This window comes from Pteropus vampyrus, unplaced genomic scaffold (assembly GCF_000151845.1).
Source record: "Pteropus vampyrus isolate Shadow unplaced genomic scaffold, Pvam_2.0 Scaffold272, whole genome shotgun sequence".
Lineage (NCBI taxonomy): Eukaryota > Metazoa > Chordata > Mammalia > Chiroptera > Pteropodidae > Pteropus > Pteropus vampyrus.
Genome location: NW_011889053.1, coordinates 1,432,661 through 1,442,474, shown reverse-complemented (window position 1 = coordinate 1,442,474; position 9,814 = coordinate 1,432,661).

The following is a 9,814-nucleotide window of genomic DNA, read 5'->3' as shown; positions in this document are numbered from 1 at the left end:
GTGAGGAGCAGGGGGGCGCCCCGCGCAGCGCACAGCGGTGAGGGCCGCTGTCTCCCAGTCGCCTGGCGGCGTCCCAGCGGCTGACACCGCTCTCCTGGGCCTGTGTCATTTTTGTATCCTCCTTTATCAGCCTGCCAAAAATATTCTTAGAAAGCTCTGTTGCCTCTACGTAACTTTTAGTATCTTCGTCAGAAAAAGCGCCCCTTAAACCGCAGACCGATCTGGGCACAGTGGCAGAAAGCACCGCCGGGCAGGTGCGTGCTCTGTGGTCACCTGAAGGGACACGATCTCAGCCCCTCCCCCTCGCACACCGGGAGGGGCCGTCTCCTGACGCCATTCAGAGGCGTACCTGGAATTAAGGTCTAGCTCGTGCCAGCCTCTCTAGTATTTCACACTCAGGGCTGGGACAGAACGAGCCTGTCTTCTGAACCAAAATTCAACATGCCGGGGCAGAAAGACAACATTAAAAATACCATCCTGAAAAAAATCCAGGATATGTGGGGGCTTTGGTTGTGATAATTATTGTGAAGTAAATACATTTTGTTTCTGGCAGCAAAAGTATGAAAATTCTGAAAAGGAATTGTGACAAAAAGCAATTCCCTTCTAAGTCAAAATCCAGAGATTTCACAATACGCTTTGGAAGGGACTGTCCAAGTGGGGAGGGCTCTGTGCTGAGAATGTCACCTTCCCCTTGGGAATTCGCTGGGGAGGAGGAGGGTGAGCCGCTCTCCCTTGAAAACCCCTGCCCAGCATTTAGAGGAAGGACACTTTGTGATTCTTCTTAGCACTTACGAAAAACATGGAAATTTCACAGGCTGCTCTAAATATTAGGAGAAAACCCTAAGGAACAGAGAGTATACATAAATCATAAACAGTGACGCTTATAATGCAGGTACCCTACCACACTTCTTACCAGAGGGCTTTACCCAGCCTCAAACACGACCTTTCTCATTCTAGACTTTCATGAGCCAGTATAGCAGCCACTAGGCGCAGGGCTGCTTGTAATGTGGATAGTGCAAACATTAAAATATATACTGAATTTTGAGGGTTCAGTATGGAAACAAAAACATAAACTATCTCAACAGTTTTTATACTGATTACATGTTGAAATGATAATATGCTGGGTGCACTGGGTTCAAATATTAAAATTAATTCCACCCGTTTCTTTTAGCTTTTTTAATGTGCCTACTAGAAAAGTTTAAATTACACACGTGGCTAGCATCTTTCCCTGAGATTTCTACTCCGTCCTGTGGCGGGGACCCAGGTGTCTGGGATGGGGCAGCAGGAGGGCTCAGAGCTCTGGGGCAGGGGGCTTTGGCCACGCCCGGTCCACGGTGCTGTGGCGGCCCAGCCCCCTAGGGGCTGAGAACTGCTGTGCCGCCCAGAAGAGCGCACTGAGCTGGGCCAGGGCTTTGGAAGTGCTCGCCCTAGGCGGAGCTGGAAAATGAGGCAGACAGATTGGAGGGGGGCGGGGAGGGGGGATGGACACCAGAATGTGAGAACTGTGCCTCTGAGGTGGAGCTAGTGGAAGGAGATGAGCGAAGCAGACAGAGCTCTGAGCCGGAGGGCTGTGTGAGGCCGGGGAGGCAGCAGCTAGAAGCCACCCTACTTTCCTTTCTCTCAAACCCATATTAACCTGTCAAGAAGCTCTGACTGTTTTCCCCAATACATTCCTCAAAACCAAACTGTTGGACGTTATCTGCTTTAATCTGTTCCCTGCCCCTAGATTGTAAGTTCCGGAGTAGGGACTCTATCTCCCTCGTCACCCAAAGACCTAACATAGTGCTTGATATGCAGAGGGTGCTCAATAATTGCACGTGGACCTAAATTACTTTCTCAATAGATGAATCTGAGCTCCGGTTTACTGCAGACTGAGGCTGAACAGAGACAGTGATAATGCCAGCCAAGGGGCAATGTAAATAGTCACGACCACAGGGACAGATCTCAGAGTCAGCTTGCCACCGGCTGCATTCATGCCCTCCCTGGTTCCATCCATGGCAGCCTCCAGACAGGTGAGCTCCCCGAGTCAAAGGCCCCCTGGGATAACACTCCTCACTTCATCCAACTAACTTTTCAGCTCCAGGGGTCTGTTCTATTTCTCTGTTACGGGGAGAAACCATTACCACGATGGACACACAGAAAATAATCTTATAAATCATTTTTGGCAAATGAAGACACATGCAAATGCTTCTCTGACTGTCACTGTTTCACAGGACATGGGAAAATGAAGAGGCGCAGGAGAAAAGCTAGTGGAAACCAGGAACAGCACCCTCAAATCTACAGCTCCAAGTAACCCGGATTCGGAGTGCTCCCTCACAAAGAAAGCAGCGGGCTTCCTCCCAGGAGAGGCCGAGATGGCAGACTTTGAAACCAGGGGCACTTCTGCAGGGTGGAGGTCTGACCCCTGTCACCGAGCAGAGCCATTTTAGGTGGGCAGGGTTCTCTCTGATCCTGTGTCATTTCTTCCACTGCCCAAAACTTCTTTGTGATTTTTTACACACAAATGTAAAGTGAGTCTTGGACACGTCGTGTCTGCCTTGTACATCTCTGAGTGATGTGAACTGCGAGGACAGGAGGGAGTCACCCTGGCCTGTGTCTCTTTCGGTCGTGGGCTCCCGGCTGCCCCAGGACCGTCGGCTCGCACCCTCTGCCACAGTAGGACGGACATCTGGCCAGCCGTTGGCAGGCCCCTGGCCTTCTCTCCACCTAATACTGCTCCCTCCTGACTCTTCCCTCCTCTACCTCCTAGAAGCCCGCTGGAGCTGCAGGGCGCTGGGAGAGGTCAGGGGAAGAGACAAGGAAGAGCAGTGATGTGCAGCGGGCTGAACTGACGGGAAATGCTCAGACTGGGGCGAGCCTGCCCGACGTGGACGGGTTGCCTAGACAAGCCTGAGTCTGCCGTCTGCCCCGCCTACACCCCATCACTCACTCTTCTCGCTGTCACACGCTCCCCCCTCCCCGCACTGTGGCGAGGGCCATGTCTTCTTTTCCACAGCACCTATGATCATAAGCTTTGAGGAAGAACCCCTTTTTCTATATCTTCATTCTGGAAATTAGGGCAAGGTGATAAAGGCAGGGGCTGGAGAAAGCTAGGGGCATCTGGAACCCAAGTACAAGCCTCCAAGGACAGTCAGCCATCATGCACCAGCGCGGCATAAAGGTGCTTCAGAACTGGTCATTACCCGTGCCATCCTCACTGTTAAATGTTCATAACACTACCCTTGGTTATAGCCATGCTAGAGTGGATTCTAATATATTCACTGGAAATCCATAAATGTCACTGTCAAAGGCCCCTAAAAAGTAGGCATTTGCCAGATGCCAGAGTCCCCTCTGCAGCTGTCCCTGCCTCAGCCGTAATCTGGGCCAGCTCCTCCCTGAGACCACCCTCTGCTTCCCCAGGGGTATGGAAGTCCGCAGGGGACCCCTGGGGACTTCGACCAAATACCAAAAACCGTGGTCTCCGTCTGGAAGAGACCTACAGTCCAGTGGAAAGAGAAACTAAACTGTACAAAATGAACAGAAGGAAAACATCGAGCCATTTTAAATAAAGCACTCAGTTTCCAATAAAGATGGCAGGTAGAACACAAATAGTAACTTCTTCTAGTCCCGCCTTGAAATCCCACTAAAATGTAATGGGGTTTTTTTTTGGGGGGGGGGGGGGGGGGGGGAGGTTGTTTTGTTTTGATTTTTAAGCATAAACTATAAGAAAAGAGAAAGAAGATCACAGCAATGATATTTTTGAATACTGGAGTACAAAGGTCAAGTGTCAATTAATTTGACAAAAAAAGAAAAAAAATCCTGAATTACAGAAAGCCAAGAAGGAGCACAATTTACCCCTCATAATCCTTACAATTTCAAGAACTGGAAGATGTGGGGCTCGGAGTGGGGCTCTAAACAGGAAGGTGGGGTTGAAAGTCGGTTTAGGAAACAAACCAGCACAGCATCAGGCAGCTGTGCCCAGGAACACCTGGAGGTTTGCTGCCTGGCGGAGGCCGGATGGGGCGGAGCACAGGCCAAGACAGACAGGCCACTCTGCTCCTGAAAACAGAAAGCTAAGTCAGTGCCAACCCCTTGACTTAACACTTATCGGACATGAATTCTCATATTCAAAGTTTGTTAAGCACAAGTAAACTAAAACAATATTTTTAAAAGATAGCTGTTGTAACTGTGCAAGTCCCACAACCCTTACCCAAAACCCTTGAGGTCAGACACGTCAGATTAAGAAAGCATGTTTGTTTATCTGTTGGTTTGTAAAACCTTACACTCCGAGTGGGGTGGGGACTGCCCCTGGTAATTAAACATTAATACTTCTGCAGTGAAATCTAGGCACAGTCACAGAAAGTAGGATAAATAAGGAGAAAAATTAACCTGTCTGTTGGGTCAAGTTTTGCTGCCAACTTAGTTTTAATGCCAAACTTTAAAAAAAACAAAAAACAAAAAAACAAAATCAACCTTTGTTTTTCAGCGCTTTTTGGATTTCAGAATTCTAGAAATGCAGTTATGGACACATGTGGACTACCCTTCTATCCTGACACAATTTTTTTAAAAAGCTCTCATTTTCTGTGCCTTATCTTCGTCTATAGAACAAATTAGAGTGTGGCAAACATCTTTAAAACCGGATAATGAAAGGTTTGAGCTGCTGCTCCTTTGGCTGAGTGTGTTATAATTCAGTTGACTGATCAGGAAAGGCTGAAGAGTTCACCCAGGACGGTTCTGCTAACCAGCACCATAGCCCTTTGGGTTGGCACCATGCACTGAGCACTCTGGGGTGGGGACCTGCCACAGCAAATGAGCCCAGTCGAGTCCAGACAGGTAATGTGAGTTTGTTGTCAGTTTCCCAGGCTATTCCCCTATTTATGCCACTCCCTTGGCATCTAGGACCTCTCACTGTCCCCACAGCCCCCACACTTCTGCCTCATTCAGGAGCCTGCCGCCCTGATGTTGCCCAAGCCCCATCTCTAAATCAAACCTGTGCTATGTCCCAGTCCCTGAGGGTCGTACCAGTTCACACTAAGGTGTGAGGAGTATACAGAGTCCATGAACTTGCTCTCCTGGATAAGAATCTGTCTCACCAGGGGCATTCCAAAGACAATGCCCAAACTTGAGGAGGTGTCTCAGGGAAGGGGATTAACCTTTACTAAGAGTCTATTATTTCTTGGGCGCTATGCTAAATACTTTGCATAAATTATTTCATTTAATCCTCATTGAATGTCCCCATGACAGGGTGGTATTATAAAGCTATTTATCACAGATGAAGAAATTGAGGCTCCGAGAGGGTAATTTAAGTCACACAGTCAGTGCTCCACCACAGCTCCCTGAGAGACTGAGGGTTTTGAAATAGGCAGGGACTGTGGTTCCCAGGGCTGACCACGCTGTCCTGCTAGCTCCCTATTTCTGAACTTTTTTTTTTTGTCTGCTTACCCTTGAGGCCACCAACCAGTACATTAGACCACACACAAAACGGGAGGCCCATTCTCACGATCATGATACAACATCCGCACACAGCACAACCCTGAGAAGAAAAGACAGACAGCTAGGGGTGGCCGCTCTCTGCGGAGAAGCCCGGACTGAGGGCCGCTCAGCACCGGTGTGGAGGTGAGCACGCGCATCAAAAGTGTGGCCCAGAAAGCTTTCTTGACACGGATGCCCAAGCCTGGCAGATAAAAGACTCCCCAGTTGGGCACAGCCAAGTGCAGCCATGCTGGTGTCACATGGGGTACTCCCGGGGGGAGGGACGGACCCCCTCCCTAACTGGGCCCTGACATCAACCCCATGAGGCAGGAACACACTGTCCTCACCGCTGGATCCCCAGTGTGCAGAGCAATCTCCAAATCAAGGCGGCCGGAAGCGTTTGCTCTACAAACGAATGCATTTCTCACCTCCCATCTCTGGGGTCCCTCAGTGCCTTCTCCCCCATTTCCAGTGGTCCCCCCAGTCTAAACTCCTCCCTTATCTTTTCTGCTCTCCTTCTTCCTCCGGCAGAACCAGATTTAAAACAAACGAAAATATTTTTACTGGGTATACGTGTATTTCTAGTTAAGAAAAAGAAACAGACTCCTTAGATACGAGCTAAAATGCAGAGAGAGAAAACATATGGTAAATGTATGTGCATTCAATTCTTATTAAATGCAGATACATATATACTGAAATCGCAGCAGCTGTGTTTATTTCAGAATTTAGGCATTTGAAAAAAAGTGCAATGTGTTTATTTTAATGTCGGCCTGATGTCGAGTTTAAAATATAACATGAGTTTGTCTACATGTTTTACCTCTTTTCCTAGAGAACCTTTTAATATTTAAATGTCACCTGTATCCCTAATTCCCATCACATGTTGATTGGAGCAGCAGTGAGTCTCTTATAAACCGTGTTGACAGAATGCTCTAAATTACATCCTATACGATGAAGTTAGAAAATAAATTTGGTAGCAATAATCTAAGCTTTGTTGTATTTCATGAGATCTACATTTAAAGGAAATGAAAACATCACGTGTATAATAGCACACAGGGTTACTATGGAGATAGACTACGTTTTTTATGTTTACTCTCTAATCGTGGTACATACAAGCTATTACAACCAAATTATGTCAACATCCACTTCCTTCCAATCATACAGATGTTTCTGCAATAAGTTGTACTTACAGTTCAAGGAATTCTCATTTCTTAACAGCATCTTCTGTCTTTTCTAGAAATTATAATTAAAAAACATATAATAATGATTAATATTTGGCACTGGGTTAAGTTTGCACTGTCATTTAACTCATGTAAGGATACTCCCCAAATGACAAAAGAAACATAATAACAAGTGTCAATTTAAACATTTAAAGTACTGGTGTGTATATGTAGGGGGTGTGTGCATGCGTGGGGTGTTGTACATGCATGTGTGTGTGCATGTGTGCGTGCGACTGGGTGTGTGCATGTGTGTGGGGTGTGTGGGGTGTGTGGGAGTGTGTGCACATGCGTGGGGTGTTGCACATGCATGTGTGTGTGTACTAATAAGGTTGCCCTGGGAAATGAGGAGAAGCTTAGAAAAATGCTTGTGGTTCCACTAACTGGGCACACAAAACAAAGCTACTTTTCCCACAGCATTGCTAATATGAACAGTTAAGAAATATCTTCTGTCCTGAGCTACATAATTCTGTAACTCTCACTAGACCTTGATTTTCCTCTTTATCTCAGAGCGTCCCCAGCACTGTCTCTGGGCACATCTATACCACCATCAAGCACTGCCCTCTCCCCAACCCTCTCCCCAGCCCCTTACCTGGAGGGCTGGCTCTTCTAGACCCTATGACCTCTCCACCCTTCCCAGCCAGCCCTCCAGCCACTGGGAAAATCAGCAGCCTGTCAGTATCTCACTGTGGACCAACATGAGGCACCTACAAGTCAAGAAAACAAGAACCTAATGTGCATCATAAGACTGCGGGCTGGACAGGAGGAAGATGTAATGAAGAATAAAGGACTCTCCCAGATGGGCGCCTGGGTCACCCAGCGGACCCTTGTACCAGCCTACACCACACGAAGTTAGGGGATTCGGGGCGACCGGATTTCTCATTAGGACGAACTGAAGGAAACGTGCATCTGCTCCCCGCCTGCCCACAGGCATGCTTTCCCCAGTTCAGGTATGGGGCGTAGCCCTTCAGATTACACTGATCAGCAGATTTTCTCCAATTGTTTTTTTTTTTTTTTTTTTAAAAACCAGCTGAAATTCTCCTTTAAATGCCATAAAAACATACCTGTACTGATGGCTTCCACTGCAAACAGATCATACCCAGTGTCGTCCAGTCGAGGGAACCACACAATCATCAGGCAACAAAGATTCTGTGGGGAAAAAGGGGATGAATTTCATCTCACGGATTTTCGCCGTCAATGGGAAGGTGCGTGAACATGGTATGTGGACGGGTGTGATGCTGAAAGCCTGCCTTTGAAAGGTACTGCAGCTACGGCAGGAGTCAGTCTGTCTCAGACCTCTGTCCCGTTAGCAAACCGCCCAGACTCAATGAAAAGGCTCGTGTATATCCAGGTAAAGCACTATGTGGCACAGCTCACATTCTCATAAGTGTAACCTTAACTGCGAACATATCTGTATAAGCGGTATTGTCACAGGTCATAAAATTTAGGCTGGCATCCTTTCCTGTGCAGTGTATAAAACATGGCAACCACAGCGACTTCAGTCTTGCAAATTGCTCCTTCCACATAAGAGTACCTGCGGGGAAAATCCTCACAGACGATTAACGTCCAAACCACACAAGATGTTTCTTGTACTCGCATACCTCTAGCAACACGGACAGTTTGGTTTCTCCGGGGCTGTGTACGGCTCTGTTGCATGACCCCAACGCGTTTGCGCTGCCTCACGCACAAGCCACTGGCCAGAGAGGGAGCAGGCGTTGCTTGTCCAACCTAGCTGCACAAACCACGTGGCAGCCACCACTGACTGTTTCTCATCTCGCCTTTTCTAAGAACACGCACACCATTTCCAAACAAAGTTTTTTCTGTTTTTCTTCTAAGTCACATTTGTATAAACGCTGCCTATAATTCAGTTCCACGCACAAGCCATCCCAGACAAAGCGTTGCTAACCTCACAAAATATTCAGGAGCTAGTAATTTATGTTTTCTACGTGCAACAGTTTTGTTTTGTGTTAGTCTTGTCTCCTCATTGAGAAGTAAGTTATTTGATGAATGGGGTCTGTTTCCTCTAAAAAGCTTTCCAAAGCTTAATTAATGGATGCTCGATCGCCACTGCTTCCGACGGTGGTACAGTCAGGACAGAAGGGGGCTTAATCTTTCTGACTAGTCCCTTATCTTAGTGCTTTCTGGCACCACCTAACACAGTGTCTACTCAGCTTTGGGTCATGGACCCTGCCTCCCCAAAAAGTTGATCAAACCTACAGACTTCCTCCCCCCAAAATGGCACAAGACACGGAAAAAAAATTTGCATACAATTTCAGACTATGGACCTTGGACTAAGATCCCTGACCTAAAACGACTCCAATTATCTTTCAAAATTCCCCAAAACAACAAATGCATTTTAATTTTTTGAATTGGCATGTTTCTTTGGTGCATGTAGAACAGAAAATCGCAGCAGTAAACATGTGATTATTCACCAAGTTTACAAAAGTGAGAAATGGGGTGCCGGACTCCCAAAAGCAGGCTGATTGACTGTGGGCCCTGGCTCTGAGACCTCCCTGCGGGGACCACACTGGTCCAGACAGAGGGACTGTCGGGGTGAGGTCTAAACCTCTGAAAGAGGAGCTGGAAGGTGGAGAGGCCCAGGCATCCCCGGGCGCAGGAGGGAAGGAGTGCTGGGAAGACAGGAGACCGCAGGGCTCGGAGCTCGGGCCCCTCAGTCCACACTGCTTCTGTCCCCAAGCGAGGGGACATATGCAATCCCCTGGAATCACTAACACGCACGGTTGACTTACAGAGAAGAAACAGTTGGCATATTACATTTCCTCTCTAAGACATTGAGCATCTTAATATATTCTTATTTACTTAGAATTTTGCGTAGAATATGAAAAAATCATATTTTCATTTGTTTTATTCACAGGTGAGTTTTTCATTTCCAAAGACAATCTTTAGAGCTTGAAGGAAACTTTCGCGTTGACCAGTTAGACTCCTTCCTAGTCTTCTTTTCAGAGCCCTTCTCAGTCTTTAAAAATTAAATTCTTCAGGTGATCTTTTTCCATAATTTAATCTTCACTGTCCCCTTCTTTACTATTCTCATGTCTATGTGCCATAATGCGGATGAGGAAGGAAAGGGCCATGTGCCACATACAGAAGATACAGAAAGTAGAAAGGGTTAAAAAAAAAAAAAGGCAGTC